The sequence below is a fragment of the Macaca fascicularis genome, chromosome 13 (genome assembly GCF_037993035.2).
Source record: "Macaca fascicularis isolate 582-1 chromosome 13, T2T-MFA8v1.1".
NCBI lineage: Eukaryota > Metazoa > Chordata > Mammalia > Primates > Cercopithecidae > Macaca > Macaca fascicularis.
In genome coordinates, this window is record NC_088387.1 from 42363442 (window position 1) to 42383872 (window position 20431).

General features: G+C 36.4%; 1 long non-coding RNA gene across 1 annotated transcript; it reads right to left on the minus strand.

The window, feature by feature from the left end:
• Positions 1 to 10680: 10680 nt before the first annotated feature.
• LOC135966795 (uncharacterized) lies at positions 10681 to 14138 on the minus strand. Its single transcript, XR_010580395.2, has 2 exons — positions 13976 to 14138; positions 10681 to 13401 (listed from the first exon to the last, which is right to left on the minus strand). It is a non-coding gene; the product is annotated as an uncharacterized lncRNA (long non-coding RNA).
• Positions 14139 to 20431: the final 6293 nt, after the last annotated feature.

Consider the following 20431-nt stretch of genomic DNA (forward strand, 5'->3'; position numbering starts at 1 on the left):
AAAGGTAGAATATACTTTTACCACCCCCATATTCATATCCTGACTATGGACCCAAAGCTTATGACAACCAAGTACTTGGAAACTGTTCTTAAATACCCAAGTTCTGCTTTTGGTGTTGCCAATGTACACTATTGCCTTTTTTTTTTTTTTTTTTTTTACATTTATTCAGAAAATCAGGGCAAGACTTTCACTTTCAGTATATCCTGAAAGTAATTGTATGTGAGTAAAATTTGTTAGAAACAGAAGGAAAAAGCAAGAATTATAGTAAATTCTACTGAACTAGCTCAAAATAACAGACCTACGGAACTAGCTCAAAATAATAGATTGAGCATCCAGGACCATGACTGTTTATATCTTGTCAGTTTGGATGAGAATTTCTCTGATATATACAACCAGGTGCATGAGTGCTAGGATATCTATTCTTAATTTTACTAAATATTGCTGACTGTTTTCCACAACAACTATGCTAGTTACACCCCTATCAACACTCAGTGAAGTTTCTCATTTCCTCTATTTTTCACTAAAATTTGCTGATACCCCACTTTTAGATTTTTATTAGTCAAATGGGTCTAACCTGGTATCTCATTGCTTTTAATTTTCTTCTCTCTGATTCCTAAGGCATATGTGGAAATCATGATAACCATTTAGACTTTTCCTCCTATGATATGCTTATTTATTTTTTTACTCATGTTTATTTTGAGTTTCCTGCTTTTTGTAGTTAATTTTTATAAGTTTGTGATATATTCTAGATTAGGTCTGTTTCATAGAGCTCTCTGTGATTATGGAAATGTTCTATATCAAAACTCTTTAACATGGTCCCCCCCCAGCCATCTGGCTAGGGAGTACTTAAAATATGGTTAGTACAATTGAGAGACTGAAATCTAATTCTATGTAATTGATTTAAATTCAAATGTAAATAACCATATGTGACCAGTGACTACGTATTGAACAGTTTAGTTCTAGGTGATACTCTTGTTAGCTTTAGGGATTGCAAATATCTTCTTCCAATCTCGTATCTCTATTACTTTTGTTTAGAGTTGTAATTTGTTTAATATAACCTCTAAATTTTAAAGTAATGAAATCCATAACATTTTATTGTCTAGCTTGTTAGGTTTTTTTCTTTGTATGAAGACATTAAAGACATTTCCCATCCTTAGATCCAATAATGTTTTCTTTATTTATGCTTTAGTTTTTATTATATCTTTTCTTCTGATTTCTTTGGGTTGAATTTTCTTCTCTTTTTCTTTTTTCGTTAAAGTGAAATGTTAGGTTATTAATTTTATATTTTTCTTGTTTTTAAATATAGGCATTTATAGCTATAAATTATCTTCTAAGTACTGCTTTGGCTGCATCCCATAACTTTCAGTATGCTGTATTTTCATTTTTACTAATCTCCAAGTATTTAATCATTTAAGCAATTTCTTTTATGATCCATTATTTAAAAGTGTGCTGTGTAATTTCCACATCTTTGTTAATTTTCTTTTGTGATTGATTTCTAATTTTATTTTTGATCAGACAGCATACTTTTTGGAAAGTTTAATCATTATAAAGTTTTATTGAGGTCTGTTCTATGGCCTATATATGGCTTAAGTTGAGTAATGTTCCAAGTGCATTGAGAAGAATGTATAGTAGTCTGCCTAACCACAGTTTCACTCTCTGAAGTTTCAGTTACCTGTGATGCAGTATGATATTTAGAGAGACAGAGAGAGCGAGAGAGAGAGAGCATATTTATATAACTTTTACTACAATATATTGTTATAATTGTTCTATTTTATTAGTCATTATTGATAATCTTTTACTGCGCCTAATTTATAAATTAAACTTCATCATAGGCATGTACCTATAGGAGAAAAACACAGTATATATAAGGTCCAGTACTATTATCAGTTTCAGGCAACCACTGGGAGTCTCGAGACACATCCTCTCCATATAAAGGGGACTACTGCATATTTTGTAGTTTTTGGGTAGAATGTTTTACATCTATCTATGAGGTTTATATTAATAGTTCATTTATAATGTTGTTCAACTTTTCCATATCTTTGCTGATCTTCTGCCAGTTATTCTATCTATTACTGAAAGTGAAGTACTGAGTTCTCCAACTATTGTTATTCAGCTGTCTATTTCTTCTTTCAGTTCTGTGAGTTTTTCCTTAGGCATTTTTGGACTGTTTTGCTAGGTGGATATACGTTTATAATTTTCATGTCTTAAATAATAAACTATTTTATTATTGTAAGATGTTCTTTTTTGCCTCTAGTAACAATTTGTCTTAAAGTATATTTTGTCTGATGTTGTTATAGCCACTCCATGACTATTTGGGTACTATTGAATCATATATCTTTTTTCCTAGCATTTTTAGTTTTAACCTGTTTGTGTCTCTGAATTTGAAGTTTTTCTCTTGTGGACAGCATATAACATATACTTGGAATCTGTTTCTTTTTAATTCTTTTAAATTTAATTTTTATTTAATTTAAAAGGTATATACTTAATAAATATATTCCTTTTCCTTTGAATAAAGTGTCATTTTAATTTACTTTTAACTTAATTACAGATAGGTAGTCATTATGTCTGATGTTTTACTTGTTTTCTATGACTTACATCTGGGTTTTTTTTTTTTTTTTAGTTTTTCTATTTTATCATTACTGACTTGTTTTCTGTTAGATTATTTTCTAGTATATCATTTTAATTTCCCTGTGCTTTATTTTAACATTTGTTCTTGAACTGTTTTCTTAGTGATTTCTCTAGGGATTATAATTAACATCTAACTTAAAGCAATGTAGTTTAGGCTAATAACAACTTAATTTATAATAAATAGTATACAAATATTTGCTCCGACATAACTCTTTCTCATGGTACGTTTGTGCTATTTTCATACAAAATACATCTTTATGTGTTATAAGCCCTTCCACATAATTGACAATTCTTGAGTTGTGTAGCAGTCTCATATTGAATAGGAGAAGAAAAGTGTTTTAAACAAAAATATATTCATATTATTTTTATTTTTGCTTTTAATGGTATTCAGTTTTTCTTTTTAAAATTAAAAACAAATTTGTGGGTATATTGCAAGTGTATATATTTATGGGGTACATGAGATGTTTTGATATGGTCGTACATACAGTATGAAATAAGCACATTATGGGGAATGGCATATCATCCTCGGAATATTCATTATTCATTATAAGGATTCAAATTACTGTTTAGTGACCTTTCATATTAGCCCTAGGGATCTTCTTCAATATTTTTTATACTGCTAGTGGCAAATTCTCTCAGTTTTTATCTGTGTCTTAATTTCTCTATTATTTTTGAAAAATAGTTTTGCTAAACACAGAAGAAGTCTTAGTTGATAGTGTTTTCCTTTTCATGGTTTCTGCTGAGAAGTCTTTTGTTAATTTCACAGAGTATTGATTACACATGAGGAGTCGCTTTTCTCATGCTGCTTTCAAGGGTCTTCATCTTTCAACAGTTTGACTATGATGTGTCTCAGTGTGGATCTCCTTAGTTTATTCTACTTGGTGTTCACTGAATGAATTGGATGTGTAGATTAATGTTTGTCATAAAATTTGGTAAGTTTTTGACCATTACGTCTTCAAATATTTGTATACCCCTTTTTCTCTTACCCCTCATTCTGGCACTCTGAATATGGGTAAAATAGTGTGCCTGATGTGGTTCTACAGATTTCTGAAGCTCTACTTATTTATTTTTCTTATATTTTCTTTTTGACCTTCAGACTGGATAATCTCAATTGATCTGTCTTCAAGTTAACTGATTTTTTTCTTTTCAACAGTTCACATCTGCTGCTGACCTGCTCTAGTGAGCGTTTTCATTTCAGTTATTGTACTTTTAAACTTTCCAAATGATTATTTCAAATAATTTCTAAGTCTTTATTGATATTCTCTATACAGTAGGTATGACAGGAAAATACATCTTTGAACCCCCAAATCACTAAGCCAAAGGGAAAAGTCAAGCTGGGAGCTGCTTAGGGACAACCTGCCTCCCATTCTATTCCTAAAACCAATAGCTACTAAGATAAAAAAAGAAACTACATACCTCCCTCACAAGGAATTTCCTTGTAGACAAAGGACAGTCAGAACTCAAAGTCATCCCTCTGCTCACTGAGATAAATGCATATCTGACTGCCTCCTTAAGAAAGGCTAATCAGAAACTCAAAAGAACGCAACCATTTGTCTCTTATCTATTTATGACCTGGAAGCCCCCTCCCTGCTTTGAGTTGTCCTGCCTTTCTGGACCAAACCAATGTACATCTTACATATCTTGATTGATGTCTCACATCTCCCTAAAGTGTATAAAACCAAGCTGTGCCCCAACCACCTTGGGCACATGTCTTGAGGACCTCCTGAGGCTGTGCCATGGGTACACATCCTTAACTTTGGCAAAATAAACTCCTTAAGTTGACTGAGACCTGTCTCAGGTATTTGGGGGTTCACATAGGGAATAATTCTCATCCCTTTCTTTACTTCTTTACACAAGTTTTTCTTTAGTTATTTGAATATATTTCTAATAGTGAATGTCAGTTCTTTACCTAGTAAGTCTGACACCTAGACTTTCTCAGGGACAGTTTCTACTGACTTTTTTCATATGTATAGGCCTGTTTTCTTGTTTCTTTGAGTGTCTCATCTTTATTACTGAAAATTGGACATTTAAAATGATGTAATTTTTAAATTATAGAAAGAAGATGATCACCCCCACACACCTGGGCTTGTTGTTGCTGTTGTTTGTTTATTGACTTATCTGGACTACTATGTAAAGTTTGTATTTTTTGTTGTGTGTGGTCTATGAAATTTCTATTTGGTTACCTTCTTGGTCAGTTAATGATTGATTAGAGATAATCTTAAATGCTTTGAACCAATGTGTGCTGGGTACATTTCAGTGCTTTGGTAGGAGTTTAAAACTCTGCCTCAAACTTCTCTTTTTACTGTCTACAGCCTTAAGGTCTGACAACAATGAGAGTTTACTGTCTCCTCAACTCTTACCTGATATAGGCCATGAGCACAGCCCTGCATACGTGAATTACTTCTAATTCCCAGGAATATGTGAAAGCTTTGCAAAGTTTCCTATGGATATCTTACTTTTCAGTGCTTAAAAAAAAAATCAGCCTCTTATCCTCAACTGGCAATGCTGCATCAGGCAGCTGTAATGTTAATCAGTTGTCATTATTTTTCTTCTATAAATGCCCTTCTAATATGGCTGTTTGCACTAAGCAAGCTCTGAGTCTGGTCAAATAAAGACAAATCTTGAAAATGAAGTTTTCAGTGAGCTGTCATAAATAGTGAACATTCTTTGGGAATGAGGCATGTGATGGATGTGATGAGCTAAAAATCAGTTCTACCTCTTCCAATGGCTAGTAGTCTACCATAGTTGCAAGAATGTTGGTTTTCAAGGTCACTACAGAGCTGGAAACGGAGATGAAATTTGCGCATGCTAAACCATCACAAAGCTTATTGTTTTTACAAGATTCAACTTTTTTTTTTTTTTTTTAACTAAACACTTCTCAGATCGTGGCAAACTTTTGCATACTTTCCAGAATTTTTAAAAATTTGACTTTGAAGGCTTTTTAAAAGATTTTTTGGGGCCAATATCCCTGTTATTGTTGTGGAAGGGTAGGTTTTCAGAGGTCTTTGTACTTCCATTCCAATAGTTGAATCTGATTCTTATGTTTTTCTTTAGAAAGTTTTCTAGTGCCATTCAGATGTGTCTAGCTACTTCTCAATTCTTGTAATTAACATTATTATTGTAGTCATGTAGTGCAGCTACCATCCAGTCTCCAGGAGCTGTGATTCCCTGTATTGTCCTCATACTGGCAGCATCAAAAGTAACTAAAAATTTGTTTAAATGGAAACTCTCAGGACCCAAGCCAGACCTATTGAATAAAAACTCAGGTGGTTTGACACTGTAGACTATAGGCATGAGTAATTTTTGAAGTTTGTCTGAACTTGGAAAGGATTTGGAAGTAATATAAATTTGAAAAATCATGCTTTATAAGGCAGGTGGTTCACGTGAAGAATATCTGACGTTGGGAGTCGAAGGTTACTGCTAGGAAAAGGCGTACAGCCAAATCAGAGTTTACTATGGCTCACCCATATCCCGTTGTGACTAGTTTCTAGTTACAGGCCTGCTTATTTGCCAAATCTCCTATATAATTATAGCAATTGCAGTACAGTTTTACTCTTCCCCACCTCTTCTCTCTTAACCTTATTTTCATAAAATATAGAGAATTACCTTTCTACCATTAATTTGGATAAAAGACTGAGATTTAGAGCCAAGAGAATTTTAACTAGAAGCTTTCTGGTTCTTTAGTTAGCTCTAAGGGCATTACATACCCACTCGTCCATCTATTTATTCATTCATTTATTCATTTGTTCCACAAGTTCTTGTTGAATGAAAAGATGTGGAATTCTGGACCTAGATCCAAAGGGAGATGAAGGTATTAGGAAGATACTTGAAGTCTGGGAAACATAATGAGACACCGTCTCTACAAGAAATTATAAAAAAAACAAACAAAAAAAAAAAACAAAAAAAACCAGGCTGGTGGCACTTGTTGTCCTAGTTACTCAGGAGACTGAGGTGGAAGGAGCTTGAGCCCAGGAATTTGAGGTTAGAGTGAGCTATGATCATGCCACTGCACTCCAGACTGGACAACAAAGTGAGACCTTGTCTCTAAAAAAACAAAAAATGAAAATGAAAAAATTTAACAAACGGACTTGAGAGCCAGTTGCACAGAGATGAACACAAAAGACTGAAGACTTCGCTGCAAAAGAGAAGGAAAATAAAAAGGTATAAAGAATGAATCTTGAGGAATGCTCAGAGTTGAAAGGATAAGGGAAAAAGCTATTATTTAAAAACAAAAGCCCACTTGGTGGTTAATGGGATCTTTCTTGTTAAAGATACACCCTGCAGAGGTGAGAAAATTTGACTTCCTCAAAGAATATTGATTTTCTCAAAATGTTGTCCTTGGCTGGAAAGGAAAGGGTGGGTATGTGAAGAGAAGGTGATTAGGGGTGCCAAAATACAGTTAGATAGAAGAAATACACTCTAGCATTTGACAGTACAGTAGGGAAATTATAGTTAATGATAGCTTTTTGTATATTCTAAAATAGTTAGATGAGAATTATAATGTTTCCAATACAAAGAAAAGATAAATGTTTGAGGCAATAAATACTCCAATTACCCTGACATAATCATTATACATTGTATATATGTATCAAAATATCACACGTATCCCAAAATATGTACAACTCTAATATATCAATAAAAATGTGTGGTCCCTGGACCAGCAGTGTCAGCATATCTGGGAACCCGTTAGAAATACAAAGCCTCACCCAGCCTACTAGATCAGAAATCTGGGAGTGAGTCCCAGAAATCTGTTTTTTGACAAGCTTTCCTGGTGATTCTGATATACACTTAAGCTTGAGAACCACTGCTCTAACAAATTACATCCCATGGTCTACAGAGGTAATCCACGGGGATTCTTATATTCTTGTGGAGAACTACATGCTGATTAGGAAAGAGATATATATTTTTTTACCCAATTTTAATGACTTGTTCTGAATATTCTCTCTATTTATTAATTGAGGAGAAAAGTATCAACCTAAATTTCGAGTTTTGCCAGGCAGAAATTTGGTATAATATTTATTATTATTAGAAATAATAGCATCAGGAAAGCCTTAAAACATATGAAGAGCTTCTTAAATAAGTCCTGAATTATTTCACGTGAGATCAATCCATGTTGAGCTTTCAGTTAGAAAAGTAAAATTTTATAATTTTGAATTGGGTTGAAAGATAGTCGAACCTAATCTTCTGTGTCCAAAATCTCCTTCTTCAGTGAGCAACAAAAAGAAATGAAGCTCAAATGAATGTCCCTAAAGTCTTGTGGGAAACTCAATAATAAAAGAAAATTCAACGTCTGTAATCTCAGCACTTTGGGAGGCAGAGGTGGGCAGATCGCCTGAGGTCAGGAGTTCGAGACCAGCTTGGCCAACATGATGAAATCCCGTCTCTATTAAAAATATAAAAATTAGCCGGGCACGGTGGCAGGTGCCTGTAAGCCCAGCTACTTGGGAGGCTGAGACAGGAGAATCGCTTTAACCCTGGAGGCAGAAGTTGCAGTGAGCCAAGATTGCACCATTGTACTCCAGCCTAAGAGACAAGAAACTCTGTCTCGAAAAAAAAAAAAAAAGAAAAAAGAAAAATTCAATTATATATTGAACTCACTAAGACAGAAAAATACTTTGGACATATTAGAATGATTCCAAAAAATAAAACAACAAACTCTTGTCTGGTTAAACCAGAATTCCTGCATGTATACTCCACATATTAGAAAACGGAAAACACATAATGCTATGTCAGACTGTAAATGTGAAATAGAATAACTCCCAGTTACATTAATGGCTATGGTTAAGTGAGTGTCTACTATGTGTTAGTCTTCGTGTTAAGATTGTTGCTTGTCACATGGAAGCCTGCCAAGAGGCCTGTTATAATTTCCTTTTCACAGATAGCCCTCCAGCCTGGATGACAGAGTGAGACACTATCTCAAAAAAAATCAAAATTAAAAAAGTAAAACATATCAAGCTCTTGATCCATCATATCATAGATCCTGTGAGAACACATTTCTAAGTCCTCAGATAGGAATGCTTCAAACCTTCCAGAGCTGATGAAACTTTCTCTCTTGATACTTGTATAATTATTAATCACACAGCTAAAGATAGGAAATGGACTTCTCTCTGGATGCACCAAGAGTCTTATTTATGGGGTACATTTGGAATGTTAATGGAAAAGTAAGAAAGTACAGATTAAATTTCCGTAGGGTGCTAAGGCGACATTCAAAAATATTCTCTTCTGCACATTATTTCTGGCATTTTCCATGAAAATATTATCAATATTTTCACTACAAAAAAAGTTCTTGGGAAAGGTGACTTAGAGACAAAGTAGTTAGGACATAGCATTGTGGTGACCTTAGCTACACTCTGTATTTGGGAGTTACTTACAGTATCTATCTTGAAGGGTGGTTGTGAGTATTACACTAGGCTACACAGGCAAAACCCTTAGCAATGAATCTATCACAGAGGCATGGTTAATAACTGTTAGTTATCACTGTCATCATTATTGTCCCATCTTCATCATGCGTTTGCACAAACCCAACAGCCTTCACTCATGGCCCACAGTGATCTTCCCTCATTCACAATGGTCAATGTAACCTCTTACTAAATAAGTGATAGTGTCTATTTGGATGGGTGTATGATCCTCAGGACCTATAAACAAGGCCTGAGGGTCTTGTTTGGCCTTTTTTGCATTTAGCATACAAAAAAATTTAAAAGTAAAACGAAAGCTCTTTTGCTATCAGACATTTGATGAACTACGTAATTCAGGCTCTGGCCAAAGGGATAGGATTATGTGCTACTGAGTGTCACTGTGTTTTAGAAATTGATGTCCTGCAGGGTCAGAAGGGTACTCCTGAATGAGGTCAGAGATCTGATTTACCAATCGATGCCCTTGGACAGAGGGTATTTTGATCTTAGAGTGCTGCATTAACTCTAACCCCAGGTTGATTTTGCAAAACCAGTGCCCTCAGATACTTTCCAAAGTGCTCATTCCTTCTTTCTCCCTCTTTTGTAATGTATTTTTGATTGTTAGGTTTCTGTTATGTAGTTACTATCCAATCAATAAACATTAGCCAGTTTATTAGTGAAACAGGCTTGATCTCATGATATTACTCATAGGAGGCTCTTATTTATCATTCTAGTCCACAAAAGTTCACAGCTGATGCAACATACAGTCTAAACAGCTATGCTGCCAGGAGCAGTATCTATGCCTGAGGCTGCCCTTCAGGTCACAGTGAATGAGCACAGAACAGAGAGAAATGAAAACAAACAAACAAAAAGAAACAAATAAAAACAAAAAAATGTGTCCAGAGTCTGGCCTTGAGTGCAGATTTAGTGCATGTAAAAGCCTCTCTGTCTCCGTGAACTCCCCATTGGAGAGTGTACGTGACCACTCATCTCCCACGTTAATCACGAGTGCAAAGCTGTGTGCCTCTATCTAGAGGCCACAATGGGAAGTGGCACTCAGATAATGGGATTCCTGTCAGCAATTGAACTAAATGACTCAGGTCAGTGGCCTCTTTGTTAGAACTGGGGCCAGGAGGAGCTAAATGACCCTGAGCAGGGAAGGTGGCGCCTGAGAGTCTCGGCAGCCCTGCAGGGTTGGACAGACATCAGGGAATTGAAGCCGACTCTGCAGGGAGCCAGGCTTTTGGGCCATTCAAACCTATTTCTAATGTAAAACTATTAGTTCTTGATTGGAGTTGTGATGGAGAATAGGGGTGAGCTGAATTTTAGTAGCACAGAAACCCTACAAAGTATGTCCACATTCCTGCTTGTGACCTCCAGTCCATTGTAGGAAATTCAGAGCTTCGGAAAGCAGCTTCTTTTCTTTTTTCTTTTCTTTTTTCAGTGAGCATCTTCTTTTATCCCACTGCTACTGATGTGCATATTTTATATGTCTGGAGGAACTTACTCTAGATGAGTGGCTGGCAAACTTGCTACAAAGGGCCAGATGGTAAATATTTTAGACTTTGTGGTTATATAGTCTCTGCCACAACGACTCAATTCTGCCAGTGTAGTGTGAGAGAAGCCATAGGCAAAACATAAACAAATGAGTGAGGCTGTATTCGAATCATACTTTATGTATAAAAGCAGGCAGTAGCCAGAATTTGGCTCACAGACCACAGTTTGCAGACCTTTGCACTTGACACTGGTTTTTCTTACCAAGCTGTTTTCCTACTAACAGTAATAGAGGACCAACATGTAAATCCATGGTGCTTTTCGACATTGATGCTGCTACTTGATGTTCTAGACTCATGAGTGGCCTCCTTTGATGCAAATGCGTAGGGATGGGGTGGTGCTTGAGGCAAAGCAATGACCAGTACCACCTGTCTACTGGTCCCAACCTTAAAGGGGAATTTTCTTCAGTGAGTTTTTGGCTTAAGATGAGGCTTCCCCAAGTTTTGATCATATCCTTATCCAAATCTCCCTGCTGTAGTTTAAAAGTCAGGTCAGGATTTTCATGAAGCCACTTGAAGAAGTATTGAGATTTTCCCAGTTGCATTCACAGAGGTGATAAAGAGATGGAATATATTCAGAGTTGATAATTTCAGCTAACTGGAGATTCCACGAAATGCCTTTTAACTAAAAGCTATTTATTTGAAAGAAGTGATTTCTGTTACTGATGATTTTATCCTTCAGAAAATTATAAAAATAAGGTCCTACTGCATAGGATATTATTAAAAGTAATTAGGAAAAAACAGGTTGGAAATGTAAGTCAACAGGAAAGTTGGGGAGAAATGATGACATCATTGGAGATTTCCACTGTGTTCACGAATAGTTGAGTAGAGTCAAAAGAAAATAACCTGAGAAAGCAGATTCTTTCTCAAAAAAGAAAAATGTAAAAAGGGGAATTTGTGGAAAATAAAGATAAAAGCAGTTTTTGTTTTTCACAGCTTGGGCAAGAAAATTAACAAACAAAAACTGGCCTGACATTTGATTAAATGATGAAAACAAGTCCTAACAAGATCATACTTTCTTCCAGATAGATCACACAGGTAAACTAAAATAGTGACTCAAAAATGTTAACCATGGATTTCAGACAAAAGGATTCTGTAAATCCTTTTCTCAGGTTTTACCTGTCTTCTACTTTAGTGTATTTTTGAGATTTTTTTGAAGATCCTGTGCCTTGAGGATATTTGTTAAAAGAAGACAGTTTTGAGCCTCACCCCAAAGTTACTGAGTTAGAATTTCTAGGTATGGGGACTAGGATATCTGTGATGTTAAGGGACATTTTAGTAAATATCAATCATACTGAAGTTTGAGAAGCACCAGCAATCCCTTCCCCTCGACCAAGATCTTCTCTCATTCATAGGACAAGTGTTTGGAAAAGACAATGTTATGGATTGACTTGTCTCCCCACAAAATTCACATGTTGGAGCTCCAGTTTCATTGTTAGTGTTTCCTTGAAAGAGGTAATTAAAGTTAAATGAGGTCATCAGGGGTGGGCCCTAATCCTATCTGACTGGTGTTCTTAGAGGAAGAAATCTGGACGGCACACAGAGACACCAGGGAAGTGAGTGAACAGAGGAATGATTATGTGTGAGGATGCAGCAAGATGGCCATCTGCAAACCAGGAAGACAGGCCTTAGGAGAAACCAATCTTTTGGACACCTTGACCTAGGACTTCCAGACTTTACAACTGTGAAACAATAAAATTTTGTTTTTTAAACTACCTTGTCATGACCACATGACATATATTGTATGGTAGCCCTGGCAAGCTAATATGAAGGATAATCAGATTGTTGGGGTTTGAAATCCACCAGTTGAACTCCACCACTGTACAACGTAGGGCAAGTTATTTGTCTAAGACTTATTTTCCTCATCTATGAAATCAAGATAATGATAGTGCCCACTTCATCAGTATATTGAGATGATTAAATGCAGGAGACCCTGGAACAATGCAGGGGTTAGGGGTGCCATCCCCCACACAGTTGAAAGTCCACATATAATTATCGACTCCCACAGCCTACTGTTGGCTGGAAGTCTTACCAATAACGTAAGCAGTCGATTAACACATATTTTGTGTATATACTGTATTCTTAGTTACTAGTAGTGTATACTGTAGTATATACTATATTCTTACAATAAAGTAAGAGAAAAGAAAATATTATTAAGAAAATTAAGAAAGAAAAGATATTTACTATTCATTAAGCAGAAGTGGATCCTCATAAAGGTCTTCATCCTTGTTGTCTTCATGTTGAGTAGGTAGAGGAGGAGGAGAAGGAGGAGGGCTTGGTCTCATTATCTTTGGGTGGCACAGGTGGGATAAAATCCATGTGTAAGTGAGCTCACAAAATTCAAACCCATATTGTTCAAGGGTCAACTGTAATCCATTGTGAGAACTCCAAAAATGCTTGCAGAAGGAAAGTTCATGATGCTGGGTGCACCTTTCGCAGCTTCCGGAGGAAGGCAGAGGAATGGGGTAAGTAGGGCAATGGTGAATACCAAAGTGGGGATCAGAACCTCCTCACTCCTTGACTTTACTTTTCTACTTTCTTCTTTGTTTTTTCTACTTTTTTAGTCACCAATTTCTTCTCTGGACACTTCCTTAAGAACTTCTATCGTTTTCATTGACTAAGTAATCAATCAATGAAGTCAATCACACATTCTTTCATTTATTCATTGAGCAGAGTGGTTGAGCACCAGTCTTTTTGGAGAGCACAGGGGTAGAGTAAGATCATGGTTTCACTCCTTGAGACACAACACAGGTGACATTTCTGCAGTAACACTGATGGTTTACAAGGATCCATGATACACATTTTCAAGTTTGGATGCTACAACCATCCTGGAAGACAGACCAAATAGGTATCATTCCTATTTCTATATGTGAAAACTAGGGCTAGTTACTGCATAGCTATTAGCTGGGGTTGCTTGAGTGGGAACTTACTCTGATGCCACTGAACAATGTTGAAGTGTTACTCAAGTGGCAGCCACATCAAGCTGTGTGTGACAAGTGCTATAAGAAAACTGTTGACTCAGTATTGTGGCTTAAGGTGGAAAAATTCATGTCTGAATGAAGTAATCAAGAAAGGCATAATGGAGAAGGTGAGATTAAAACTGTAATTTGAAGAAAGAGAAGAAAACTCTAATTTTGTTTTCTTCATCTGAAAAAGAGAAATCCCCTAAGTCTGGGGTTTGAAATGAATTCATATGTCACAAAGAGTAGATCTGTTATGCTTCAGATCATCTATCTCATTGCAAATAAATAAGTGAAATTCAATATAATTATCCTCCGGGTTCTGTTTAGTTGTTTGTTTATTGCTATTTAAGCAATCAAGTTTTAAATAAAACATGGGAAGAGAAATGCAAAGTGCTGCCAAAAGAGATGAATCAAACTTAATTAGTTTCCAAATACACACCTTTTATTCAGGCCCCCACCAGGCTTTCTCTTGCGTCCCTGTCAATGTGAAGAATGGGGAATGACCAAGTTGATGAAGATACTCAGAGGGCAGAGATAAACGGGTACACTTTCAAGAGCTGAGAGAGAAAGAATGGTTTTGCTGATGGCTGATAAAATTAGACTTTTATATATTTTAAATGAGTAGGTGCTGCTTCCTAGAATGCTTATTCTGAAGTAATCATAAAAATAATTAGCCACTTTACATAATCATTATCAGCTGATGACATAATTGTGTAGTAATAGAAAGCATACCATTGATTATTATCCCACAGATGAAAAAACACATTTTACTCTAAATTAGTCTCATTCAAAGCAGGAAAAAAACAGAAAACACATAGTTGAACCATGACATAATGTTAGAAACCTTTTAATCTATGCCATTTTTTCTTTGATGTTTGTTTAAAAATCCCAGGCCAATTCAATCATGTTGTGTAAGTTAGGATGACAGACTGAGATCAGCTTCCTCATTTTCTGTGCATGACACACATACAACTTTGGGAGAATACAAAACTTCTATTGAGTAAATTGGCCCTTGTTTATCCTCTATTAAACTGAAAACAACAATAATTCACCATTAACAAAACATATACTGATTCGGCACAAATATTTTTAAATTTATAAAATGTGCAAAAGTCTTTCTTTTGTTTGTTTCTGAACATTGCTTAGTGCTGCAGATTCTCCCCCATGGTTTTTATCTGTGAAGTGCAGTAGTTAATTTACATATTTCTAGTCTCATGAAAATTTAAGGGTATAAGACCAAGTGACTGATGTCTGCTTGACATTCAGGCTGCAAACAGCCCTAGATCAATCAAATTTTTGTTATTTTTCTGTTTATTTTAACCATATGATGGGCTAAATTAGTATATCCAATTGGAAATCTTTATAGCAAGTTAGATTTGTACTTCAGGTAAATAATGTAGACCCTGGTGATTTTATGGTGATTTTTAAAAAACAAAGCACATATTTTTGTTTGTATTCTTTTGGTATCAACATGTTCTCCCAAATTCTTCTTTAAAAGATAATGGTGTTAATGACATATCTGTCTATGTAAATACCTGGAGATTTTCCAAATAAGATTATTCTTTTTAATTCTGAACTTTCTATGTCTCTGTGCACTGTGTAAGCCCAAACTGCAAACCAGGTTAAATTGGGTAGTGTTCACCTTGGCTAGAGCCAAGACAGATAAATTGTGGTTAAAATGTAGTTGAATTTTTATGTTGCAGGGAAAAAATGTTTCTGAGATGAAGCCAAGAAAAATATGGAATACTTGATAAAGTGTTTATGTTAAGATGGGGAGAGGACAGCACAAAAAATAAAAATAAATTTAAAAAACAGAGGAGAGAGAAAGAAAAAGGATGGTGGCTGTGTATTAGGACCCAAAGATAAGTTGGTGAGATCAGGGAATGACGTAGTTTTCAGTAACTGCATCTGCCCTCATTGGATCTTTGCAGAAAGTCTGGAGCCCAACAGTGTAGAGTGGGAGGAGGGCAGAGGTAGAAGAATCTCAAATGTATGCTTTGGACACTATTGTGCAACCAGCCTACATATCATTACTGTAAATTCTGCACCTGTGTTTATATATGAAACCTTATTTTATATTTCTTAACATTTAAATACATATGTAACTTCAAAAACTGGGGGCCCAAATAATCAATAGCTCTGTTCACTAAATATTTCTGGTTCTATACTTCTGGGAAAGTTCTGGTTTCCTTGGGTTGGAATGAAGCCATGTAGCTAGTTGTGGCCAGTGAATCGATAACAAAAGAGTCATGTATACATTCTAGAGATGACCATTAATTACTAATTTAAGACCTCCCAGATGTCAGCTTCTCTCTGGAACAGTGACCCACTCCATCAGCCTGGGTTCTTGAGAGAGTGAAGTCACCAGCCCCTCTCTAAAATATGCTGGATAAATAATGAGGATGACAAATAAACCTTTGCTGTTTTAAGTTAGTGAGGTCTTGGGACCGGTTGGTAGTAGAATAACCTAGATTATCTAGCAGAAATATCTCCTCAATTATATTTTTAGATTTTCTGTTTCTGGGCCAGTTCTGATTGAGTAAAAAACCACAATTATTTCGACAGCTTTATTCCTCCCTTAAAACAGTAAAATCAAATTGCTTCAAGATGCAGGGTCTGTGTCTTCTTTTATTTCCCAAAATGGATCTCTACTCTCTGTGGCTCTCTGGTTATATTAGGTCCTCATGTTCTCACTCCCTGCTTTCTCACATCTGGTTTTTAATATGTCTATAGATTTGCAATCGTCTTTCAGTTCTCAATGGTTATTTTACCAGTCCAGCTCTTTTCTAGGACCAGAGTCTTCCTGCCTACTTTAATGTCAGTGAGTCCACTGCCTGCCTTTGTCAGGAAAAGGTCTGGAGCTCTGCCTCTTTGGCCAGTCCAGGTTTGGAGTTCTGCTTTCTTTGGATAGAGTTCCCAAATTTACCACGACCAGTCAATCTGATTCCTGGATGCAAGCCCTGCCTAATTGGAAGTGTCGGTGCCAACCTGTGCTGAAACAGGGACTATGAGTAGGGTGCTTCCTTGGACTTGGTGTTTGGCCTATGTAGCTGTGTCTCTAGAGCCAAGTGCTGAAGATAGATTCATTTTCCAAATGTTGGCTTTACCACAGCGTTCAACTCTGCACTCGATTCTGGCTCTTTCTTCTTTCACGCTGGTTCCATATGGGAAAATGTGACCCATGATGGCAAGTTCAGAATGGAAACGTGATTCCCTGATGAACTAATCTGGAAATACAAAGCTTAGTAAATAGACCAACAAAAAAGCATTATTAACAAGATCTGGAGAGAGAAAAAGAGAATGAATTTCGGGTTCTAATTGCTCAGAATCAACAGGCAGACTGGCCAAAGCCCATGCCCAGAGCACAGAAAGTTAATCGGAGACAGGTGGCTGGACTTATCATATAGGGCCTGGGAGTATGAGACCAGGAATCTAAAGAAAACTTCAATTCTTCATATTTCCAGGGAAATTAGACAGAAAGGTCAGCCTGATCCTCAAGAAAAAAGTAGAGTAAATTATTTCAAAAGAGAAGCAAAAACAGAGACAGCTTGTAAGGGTGGCTGTGATAGTGCAGCAACCGGATTTCTGACTCTAGCATTCTGTTTAGACCAATGTTTCTCAAAGTGGCATCCACACATCAGTGGCCTCAGTACCATGGGTGGGGGCAGGTTGACAATGTGAATAAATGGACCTAGGAAATAATAATACTTAGATAACCAACATGAATGTATGAAGATTCTGCTGCCTGTTAAGAAGGACATGGATCCCTTTGTTGAGTTTAAAACCAAAAAGAACAGACAAAATCACAATGAATTGTTAAATAAGTTGAGGTTAGCAAGCATATATGTGGGAATTGTTTACAATACATTAAGGGAGAAAATAATTTCTGAAAGCATTTCTTACCTTGAGACTTTTCAGTTTCAACATGAAAGGAGAGGGAAAAGGCCAAATGTGAGAATAAAATAGTTAAGTAAGGCAGGCTTTGGTAAATAAGACAGAGTGTGTTATGAAAACACAGATGAAGGACTCTTTATTTCAAATTAAGAGACTATGTTCTGTTTTCATTAATAAGGACCTAAAGCAGATAAGCTTTTTAGAGGAGGATATTGTGGAGAAGAAGAAAGTGCACTGTAAGAGAAGGGAAAAGTGTAATCAAAAGTACAGAAGTGGAGAAGACCGGCACAAATGTACCCTTTTAAGCCATCAGCTCCCAAATGTTGCTTCACAGAGTTATGCCGTTCTTCCTGTCAACAGGTAGCTTATTAAAAGATTCCTGAGCTCCAGATGTGAGGATTTTGGCTTAGGAGTTAAAGTGAACCCAAAAGAATTGGAATTTTGAAAGGTTTCTCATATCCATCAGTGATCTTTGTAGACGAGCAGAATCTACTCCAGAGGCATTATGGAGAAATGTGTCAAAAAGACCCTATTGAACACTTTTACATAGTTAGTGGGAGGGTAAACTAGTTCAACCATTGTGGAAGACAGTGTGGCAATTCCTCAAGGATCTAGAACCAGAAATACCATTTGACCCAGCAATCCCATTACTGGGTATATATCCAAAGGATTATAAATCATTCTACTGTAAAGACACATGTACCTGGATGTTTATTGCAGCACTCTGCAATAGCAAAGACTTGGAACTAACCCAAATGTCCACCGATAATAGACTGGATAAAGAAAATGTGGCACATATACACCATGGAATACTATGCAGCCATAAAAAGGAATGGGTTCACGGCCTTTGCAGGGACATGGATGAAAGTTGGATGCCATCATTCTCAGCAAACTAATAGGAACAGAAAACCAAACACCAGATATTCTCACTCATAAGTGGGAGTTGAACAGTGAGAACACATGGACACAGGAAGGGGAATATCACACACCTAGGCCTGTTTCGGGGTGGCAGGCAAGGGGAGGGAGAGCATTAGGACAAATACGTAATGCATGTGGGGCTTAAAACCTAGATGATGGGTTGATAGGTGCAGTAAACCACCATGGCACATGTATAGCTATGTAACAAACCTGCACGTTCTGCACATGTATCCCAGAACTTAAAGTAAAATAAAATAAAATAAAATAAAAAAAACCCTATTTAACCCTGTTTACTAGCTGCATATATATGTGCATATGTATATGGAGTAGATTAAATATATACATTTAATCCAAGTGGCCTACTGTTGCTGGAATATAGGCAGAAGGGACATTTTGGGGAAGGTGATGTACATGTTGTGGTTACACCAAAACAAGATGGCAACCTTGATGAGTGGCGAAGTGGCCAACAAACAGGATGCCTCTGGCATCTGTTTCTAGTATCTGCTAATACTCACGAAGAAGTGGTAGGGTCCTATGTGGGAACAATGCCTCAAGACCCAATACACTAGATGCTCAATTTTACTAGTACTGCTATCTCTTGAGGACTCTGACTCGAGAAGATGGAAGCAGGTGACCAGTTTCAGAAAGGGATATGAGAAAAATCATAGTAAAAAGCAAGTAAGTCATGGACATTCTATGCATAGGTCAAATAAATGTTATTTTACACTAAATTGCATAGCATTCTGTGATAGGTATTTAACTCTAAGTGTATCTAAGGTTAAAAAATGTGATTGCCTGCTTTAGTACTAATGTTGTCATTTTAAAAAAATACAACAAAGACCTTTTAATGTGATTTTTATGTGACATTGAACCAAATTCCTAGCATAAGCTAATGTGAACTAGTCTGTTTTATTCTTTAATAAGTAGTGAGATTAGAGATCCTGAAGGTGGGATGACTGGACTTGAGAATGGGTAGAATTTTGACAAGAAGGAATAAGGAAGAAAGAGTTTCAAAAGGGTTAGTTAATGCAGATGCACAAAGAGAGTGCAGAGCAAGTGAAGGAATGGCAAACAACTTTGTCACATTTTCTCTGCCTTTTGAAGATTTCAAAGTAATGTCCTTTAAGTTGTCTTGAGTACCTAACATCCTAAGTGCCTCCTAATGCATCCATTGTTTGTATTTATACCACTTAGTATGTATCAGAGCGACTTTGACACCTACATTTCTTATAACCTTTATTTCAAAGTTCTTGACATCCTAGTTGGTTTTGAAAACCTGAAATAAGATGCCTTACTCTGGAATAAAGTGAGAGAGAGAGAGAAGAAATATGCATTCAAATTACCAGGGAAAGTATATGTAATGCTTTCCTTGTACAGCCTGGAAATGAAAACCAAATTTTCCTGACTACCAATGTGAAAGCACTAGAAGATTCAGTAGTTACTTTTAAGACTGAGAAAAGAGATGTTTAAGCTGGAAATGATGAAAGGCTTTTTAATTAAAGCAGCATGAAAGATGGGTCTGCAATTTACGCTGATTGTTTTTTATCATATACTTCTTCGTAACTTCAGTAAATCCTGGGGAGATTGGGAAGCCAAGTGCTGCATTCCCTGTGCCTATCTTGGTTGCTAAATGTTTCCCATTCATTATAATGCATGGCCTGTAAGCACCATCCAATTTCTCTACGTCCTTTCCACTCTTCAGACCACAATGATTATGAATGGGCCTAGATAATAGCTCCTACTCTCCTCTCTCTCTCTGTCCTACTTTCAAAGATAACAGTTGTTCCTTACTGCTGTCAATAGGCATGCCATGCAAACATAAGACAGGGTTTCTTATGTACCATTTGCTGTCATCCAGAAAGGTGGACAGTCTCCACACCCACTATTTCAGCAAAGGACTGGCGGTATTTGATTGAGGAAAGACATGCTTTTCAAATCACGTGGAATTCAGGAAATAGTTCCCAAGATTAAACTGGATATGATGCTGCTATGGCTGCTTAAATCTAGCATATTTGTACTTCATATGAAAGCCCAAAACAGCACTTAGGGCTTGGCTCAAGATTGCAGGGAGTGAACTAGCTCA